This window comes from Sabethes cyaneus, chromosome 2 (assembly GCF_943734655.1).
Source record: "Sabethes cyaneus chromosome 2, idSabCyanKW18_F2, whole genome shotgun sequence".
NCBI classification, from domain to species: Eukaryota; Metazoa; Arthropoda; class Insecta; order Diptera; family Culicidae; genus Sabethes; species Sabethes cyaneus.
In genome coordinates, this window is record NC_071354.1 from 201738400 (window position 1) to 201745933 (window position 7534).

The following is a 7534-nucleotide window of genomic DNA, read 5'->3' on the forward strand; positions in this document are numbered from 1 at the left end:
GCGCATGTACTTGTGTAGGACGGCATGACAGATGTTATTCTGCAACATTTCTGCTGGTCAGGCAAGTTTTCTCAGCTGCGTAATAACGACAATGCGTTATGTGGGTTATTTTCATTTTATAAATGACGGAAATTGAAACGATTAGTCGGCATTTTCTTCTTCGTCGCACGAAAAAACGTAGGAAATTTGGCTGATAGGAATTCTGTAATGAAAAAAATCATTTAAATAGATCTCAGCTCACTTTGATTGATCGCGTGTGATAGTCAACAAACTAAAATATTAGGAAATAACTAATTTTGCATTATGTGTCATAAAAATCGCTGATATTTTTAATAATTTGTGTTGGATAGGACGGGAATAGGCAATTACGACGAAGCAGCAACGTACCCTACATGATAATAAGCAAACATTTTCGTACGTCAGCTGAACATTTATACGAAATGTCGTGTAGAAATGACATGCATTTGTCACTTTTTGTTTACAGTTGAAGTTGGAATAGTATAGAGTAGTGATAGAGAGTAAAGTGTATTGGGGACCTTCTTATTTAAAACCGTGTTGTTTGGGAGAAAGCTGTATGTTTGGTTTACGTGCGCAACAGTAAAAGAGAATACAAAAAAGTGTCTCGAAGACTGGTGACATTTTCTCCCCGATACTAAAAAGTACAAGGGTCCTAGTGGCACGGGCGCAGGCTTGAAGTAAGACTACGAATGTAGAGCAATTCGTCTCCCAATGCCAAAACCGGTGATTTTTGTATGAATTTCATATAATAGATTCCCCAGTTGCGCAGTAACGGAAGGTTTACTCACGCTGTTGTATTTTGTACAACGCCTGTGAACCGTTGACTTTATCTCAGAATATCTCGGGAATCCAGCAATAAATAAAATTACTGTTTTCAGTAAAGTTCCATAAGTTTTTCACCAAGTGGCATTAGTATTCGAGTGAATTCCGTTACGTTTAAGCATGCCTATAAATCGGAGTTGGCGCGAGTAACGAAAGCTAAAAGATTGTGTTCTTACATGTGAGAAATTCATAATTTCAACTCTTCAGCTAATTTAAATGGTGGACCTGAAAAGGTCCGTTTGTTAATCTCAACTTCTCAAATTTCTGACTCGTGGTGTCCATTGTCTACTTTCGTCCATCAGATAGGTTATTGGTGTGTGGATTAATGGTGGGAATACTGTTTATCGGACAAACGCTACTGGTTTATGATGTTATGAGTCGCAAGCTAGCTGCTTGCCGATGTGTCTCCAACGAAAGCCGGTGACCGACTGGTGACGCGCATCGAGGCAAAGGCAAACAATGTTTCAAATACACTCGAAAATCGACTCGAAAACTGACTGTCCGATGTGTCGCAAGCTAGCTGCTTGCTGATGTTTCGCCAACGAAAGCCGGTGACCGACTGATGTAGGGCGTAAATTAGATACAAGCATAAGGAAGATTAACCCATAGCTCATATTGTATATATATCTGTCATCCGTGCTAGGGAAGCACCGACGTTGCAAAAAAATGCAAATAATGAAATATTAAATATTCGACTCATATTTTCTCAATTATTAAACGTCTGTTAGGAAACCATGTAATCTACTGTGATGTAATGGATTTTTTTAAAAATTTCCAATCGATTGATACCAATATCTCTAGAATCTATTGACGGATGACTGAGTTATAAGCGTGCAAACTATCACCACTTTTTATTACATGTTCCCTTTTCGTTTTTCTAAAGTGCACCCTAAAGAAACTGACTAAAGAAGTGACAGGTAACTCATTTTCGGTTCGTCGAAATCAAGTGCGCATGAATCTCGATGAAACCTTCTGAATCTTTTGCTCGAAAACTTGCGGAGTATCAGTCGATGAACGCGGCAGAAAATAATGACTGCAAGTAAACGGCAATAAATATCATCGTATCATCACGAAATCGATCCGTGCTGCCTAACGAAAACACCAGGCAATCAAATTTGTATCGTACAGTTCATAAAATCGCCTAAATGTTGAACTCGAAAAAATATTGTTAGAACTTTTCCTAGCAACTTTGAACAGAGTCACGCACAACAATCATCGTTGAGCAAATCAGATTTAATGATGACAGGAGGCCGCGAGTGACTGAGCTCCAATGTCGTTTCTTTAGTCAGATTCTTTAGTGCACCCCAATATAGAAATCAAAGAAGTAGTCCTTCTTCAAAAGTGTACGATACGTAGAACAAAAGATGTTTTCGTTATTCTTGCATTTCTTTTTGGTGCATGTGTAGCAGTAACATGTCGCAAGAATGGTAAATGTCTTCAAATTTTTGTCACCAACCAATACATTTTATAAAGAATCTGACTAAAGAAACGACATTGGCGCTCCATCACTCGCGGCCTCCTGTCATCATTAAATCTGATTTGCTCAACGATGATTGTTGTGCGTGACTCTGTTCAAAGTTGCTAGGAAAAGTTCTAACAATATTTTTTCGAGTTCAACATTTAGGCGATTTTATGAACTGTACGATACAAATTTGATTGCCTGGTGTTTTCGTTAGGCAGCACGGATCGATTTCGTGATGATACGATGATATTTGTTGCCGTTTACTTGCAGTCTTTATTTTCTGCCGTGTTCATCGACTGATACTCCGCAAGTTTTCGAGCAAAAGATTCAGAAGGTTTCATCGAGATTCATGCGCACTTGGTTTCGACGAACCGAAAATGAGTTACCTGTCACTTCTTTAGCCAGTTTCTTTAACATTTTACGTCCCTGTTCAAGGCAAAGGAAAAAGTTGTCAAAGACATCAATCAGATAAAGAATCTGGTGGAATAAGATAGCCAAAACGATGGACAAACAAAGTGTGTGCTGCCTAATGAGCCATATTACAGGATCGAGAATTCCTTCAAAACCGTGACGAATAATTTTGTCCGTATTTTTTTTAAGCTATGAAGAAAATGCTGCATTTGTGTGAGAAAAGATCTCGAATTCAATAATAAATAACTGAAATACACGCAATTGTTTTTGTTCCAACACTATTTGAAGCAAGCTTTATAGAATAAATTTTGAACAAAATTTTGAAAGCTAGATAATGAGTCAAATTAAATAAAAGTAAGAAAATGTAATTCTTATTTTAAAAACAAAATTGAAGAGAAAATACGTTGTCGAAATGAAAATACAAAGAAAAAAAATGTGGAGATTGCTTTAAGACTATGGTTTCTGACCAGTTTTTCAACTGATTGCAAACGAGCTGCACTGATATTTTATTGCGATTTTACCAACATTATACCATTTTCATGGTAAATAAAACCCAAATTGTAACGTGGGATTAAAAATTTGCGGTAAGATTTAGGAATATCTTAGTTGCAAAATTACAATTAAGCAACTCTTTAGAAATTAGCAACTTTTTAGAATGGCGTAGCAACGCACGCCGGGTCCTCTAGTACGGTATGAAAACGCATCTTAAAAAAAATCATCTTCATTATTTTACTCTACATTAATTTACCCTAAGCAGTTTACATGATTTCGTCGAGTCTTTTGATATTTTTCGTTGTCATCTAGATTGCAAATCAAATTATTTTGCTGATTAGTTTTAGTTTTCGAGCACCCGTTTTTTGTATGCGCGTAGTACTTTCAAAACAAATTGAGCTTAAAGTAAAGACCCCATAAATTATTGATAAGCCTATAGGAGGCTACCGTAACTACGAAGTATAAATAGCCACTGACTATACTCACGATAGTCACTCTGCCCGGTACACGTCATATCACATGAGCCAATCGTTTATATAAATTTTTAATTAATCATATTTTGTAGACAGCAGATAGAAACCACCAAGCCACCAAGTAGAGCGCATTTTAGGTTTGAAATCGCAGAAAACTAAATCGTCAAGACTCCGTGGCGCAACGGTAGCGCGTCTGACTCCAGATCAGAAGGTTGCGTGTTCAAATCACGTCGGGGTCAACAATGAAGCCGAGTTTAACCCGTCAACTTAAGCACGGCGCACTTTTTTATTAGCATGTGCCGTTAATTTATTCATTACACGGCGAAAAACCGCTTTTGGGATCGGTCAGTAATTAATTTATTAATCAATAATGATATTAAGCTAAGAAAAATTGACAGAGCCCCCAATCCACTCGCACAACATTCATCGTCGACGTCGTCGATTTATGAGGTGCGTACGGTCCCATTCCGGACACCTCTCTTTAGACCGGTAGGTAGGTATGGTTTGGTGTGGTGTTAATTAAAATTCTAGTAGCAACATAGTTAGCTGCCGCCGTTAATTGTTACCCCGCACCCAGAACCGAACCAGAGGCACATCGATCAAAGGGACAACTTTCCTTTTTCCGCACCGAACTAATCCGTTTAAGGGGAACAAGTGCCGTTTGTTGGTTTTTTTGCTTGCTTTGCGAGTGACACCGATCGCAATCGCCACCACGCGTAGGAATGATGCCCGGCGCTGCTACTGCTGCTGCCGTTGTCGATTAACCGAACAGTGTAGGACAGAACTTGTGGTCCTGAACGACTGGCAGGTAGTTCTCATTTACAGCGGGGCTTATCTACATCGATTGATTAAAATTTCACTATTTTACTTAAAGCCGACAGCCGCTGAATGGAACGGCGGTGATGTAGACCGCTGCTGGTTAATTAAATTCCTCCGGCTGCTTAAGTATGGCTGTTGAACTTGAAGGCGTTTACGACCGAATTGCCCAGATCAGCAACTAGAAATAACTGGACTGTCATAACAAACCGTAGCAACTTGGTCCAGTTTAAAGGGGCAGTCTGAGATTGTTATCAAAACGACCTAAGTAACACGGATCGAGTCCATGCCTACCTACGGTAGGCCAACTTCCAACAGGCTATAATAAAGCAATCAATATCATAACTCTGTGTTTTAATCGTGCTTAGATAAAAACGAAGGAAACATCAATGGCAATGAATTTGATGGCGTCTAGAAGCAGTACGCGATAAGCCGTTAGGGGTTTCCTCTTCCTCTTCGCTCAGGGCAGCAAATCATGTTTCTTCGAACCTCGAACGTGTGATTAAATAATTACACGGTACACTTGAGCCACACCGTTGCGTTGTCACCGTTCGTTGATGCAGTTCGTTCGGTGTCACCTAATTGATTTTGCAAACGATCGTGTTAAGTTTGCCCTCCGGGGGAGTTAAATGGATCTTTCGGGGTTTTAGCAGCCCATTATGTCGGACCCAGCCTGAACCGGTGGACCGGTGCTGGACCACTATGTATCAGTATGTATGCGCCGAAGGAGTGAAGGCTGCCCGCCGTATAATTGGTAGCTTTGGGTGGCTAATGACACAAATTAGAGGACATAAACATAATCACACACCCGGAGTGGCTGGGTCTGTCGCCCGGTGGATGTGCTGTTTACTGCCTCTTTTACCGTGCCAATAGCGTATAATTAGATCTCGGCGATATTAATTGCTATTTGACTTAATAACACCGGTTTCGCGGCTGACGGAGATACCACTGGGGCACCGCAAGGCAAAAGTAAACAACGCCGTAAAAAACGCTAAGGCTCTTTTTGTATTAATTATTTTTATACTTGTTTAATGAGTGTGGAAACAACAGTCCAAAAATTGATCTAACTCCGATTTGATTTTAAGACCTCTGCAGTGCGCTATCCTTGTGCAAATTAATTACATTGGTTATTAGATTACAAGAAACACGGAGACAATTCGCATACAGTTAATCGCATTAAATAATTTTAATTAATCAAGCGTTAATTGAGCAGCACAGAGAAAAATAATTATTAGGTACCTTTACTCGGTGGAAACTACGATGCAGTGGCACTGCAGCTTGCTCGGTTACGCTCCGCGATCGTAACTATTGAAAACGATACTAGCAAACAACCGTGATCTTCTCAGCAAGACTCCGTGGCGCAACGGTAGCGCGTCTGACTCCAGATCAGAAGGTTGCGTGTTCAAATCACGTCGGGGTCAACAGCGAAGATCTATCGAGCTATTTAGTCTATTTTTGCTAGATCGAAGTTTGCTTTTTGAGTTGCCAATGGTGCGTTTACTTCATTCCAACGCTTTTAATTCCAAGCTAATTAGAGTAACTCTCGTTGAAACAGGGCCACTAGTGACATGAGGTCTTAGAATTATTAGAACTTCTGCACTTAATTGGTTGGAAATGGTTAAAAAATGAGAATTGCATTTTTAATACCTCAAAATAATGGACTCCTCGTTCGCCAAGCGGCATAACAGTTTCAAAAAACTTGAATTTTCAACAAACCATGAGATCTATATCAAGTGATATTACATAAATTTCCTATGAAACAACTAACAAATTTCTCGGTTCTGTAAAGAAGAAGAATAGGGCTTTTAAATTGAGTAAAAAAAATGTCGACCGCCATATTGGATTTTATCAATAAATTGCCGTTTTCGCCATGAAGCAGCGTTCCCAACCTTCTAGATGTGTCTTTTTGATACCTAATGAGACAAAAAAAGACGTTTTCCAAACATTGTTTTGCATTAGAGCAAATGACAGCCAGTCTTTTTCCAGTCACTTTTAATCTCGCTTTCAAGATTTTCGTAAAAACCGGTTGGCAACGCTGCCATGAAGTCAGATCAATCACAACCAAACGCCAAGAAAGTCAAACTATTGACAACAAGATCGAATGACGAAAGCAGCGATGAAAACAGCCATCCTACACGTGAAGAATCACGAGACAAGGAACGAAGAACCAAACTGTAATACTAATACCCCATCAAACACGAAGCAGTAGCAACGATGATAGAAGGGCTAATACTAGGGTGACCACACGTTTTAATTTACCAGGACATGTCCTGTTTTCGCATGCGTTATCCTGGTGTCCTGATTTACAGCGAAAAATTCAGATTTTCAAAACGAAATCCTGCTTTACTTTACTGAAAACAAAAAAGGTGGTCGACAGGTGGAAGCAGTCAATCTGCTGGAGGAATAGATGAAAGGTATGTTTTGTCCCGTCTACAAAAAGAACGATCGGTTCGATTAGCGTTACAACCACGGTATTACGCGGTTCAACGCCGCTTACAGGATCCTTTCCTATATTTGGTTACAACGCCTATCTCCAATAGCAAGAAAATTCGTAGAGCAGTATCAGCCGGACTTAATGCGAACCCGTGCTATTACGGATCAAAATTTTACACTCAAACAATTCCTCCCAATATATCGGGAGTACAATATATCCACGTATCATATTTGCGTGGATTTCAAGGTAGCATACGATACAGTTGAGCGCAAAGAGCTATGACAGTTAGTGCACAAGAACGGTTATCCGGACAAACTGAACAAAACGGCTGATCATAGCTACCCTGAAGCGAGTGATGCTCTATGCGCGTGTTTTGATAGCACTCTATAGTTCTATCGAGACGGTCGATGGACAGTCCCATATGCTATTTAACATCGCTGTTGAAGGCGTCAAAATAAGAGGAGCGATTTTCAACAAAAATAACCAAACGATTTGCACATCATTACTAGAAACCTTGAGACGGCGGGGACAATCTACGCCGATCTAAAAACGAAGTATCGTACCCCTGGTGAAAGTCGAGAGGCTACGGTGGTCCAGCCATGTCGC

The 7534-nt window shown here is 39.9% G+C and overlaps 2 non-coding genes across 2 annotated transcripts; both read left to right on the plus strand.

Annotated features, from left to right (window-relative positions):
• Positions 1-3845: 3845 nt before the first annotated feature.
• Trnaw-cca (transfer RNA tryptophan (anticodon CCA)) lies at positions 3846-3917 on the plus strand. Its single transcript has one exon. It is a non-coding gene; the product is annotated as a tRNA-Trp (tRNA).
• Positions 3918-5843: 1926 nt separating this feature from the next.
• Trnaw-cca (transfer RNA tryptophan (anticodon CCA)) lies at positions 5844-5915 on the plus strand. Its single transcript has one exon. It is a non-coding gene; the product is annotated as a tRNA-Trp (tRNA).
• Positions 5916-7534: the final 1619 nt, after the last annotated feature.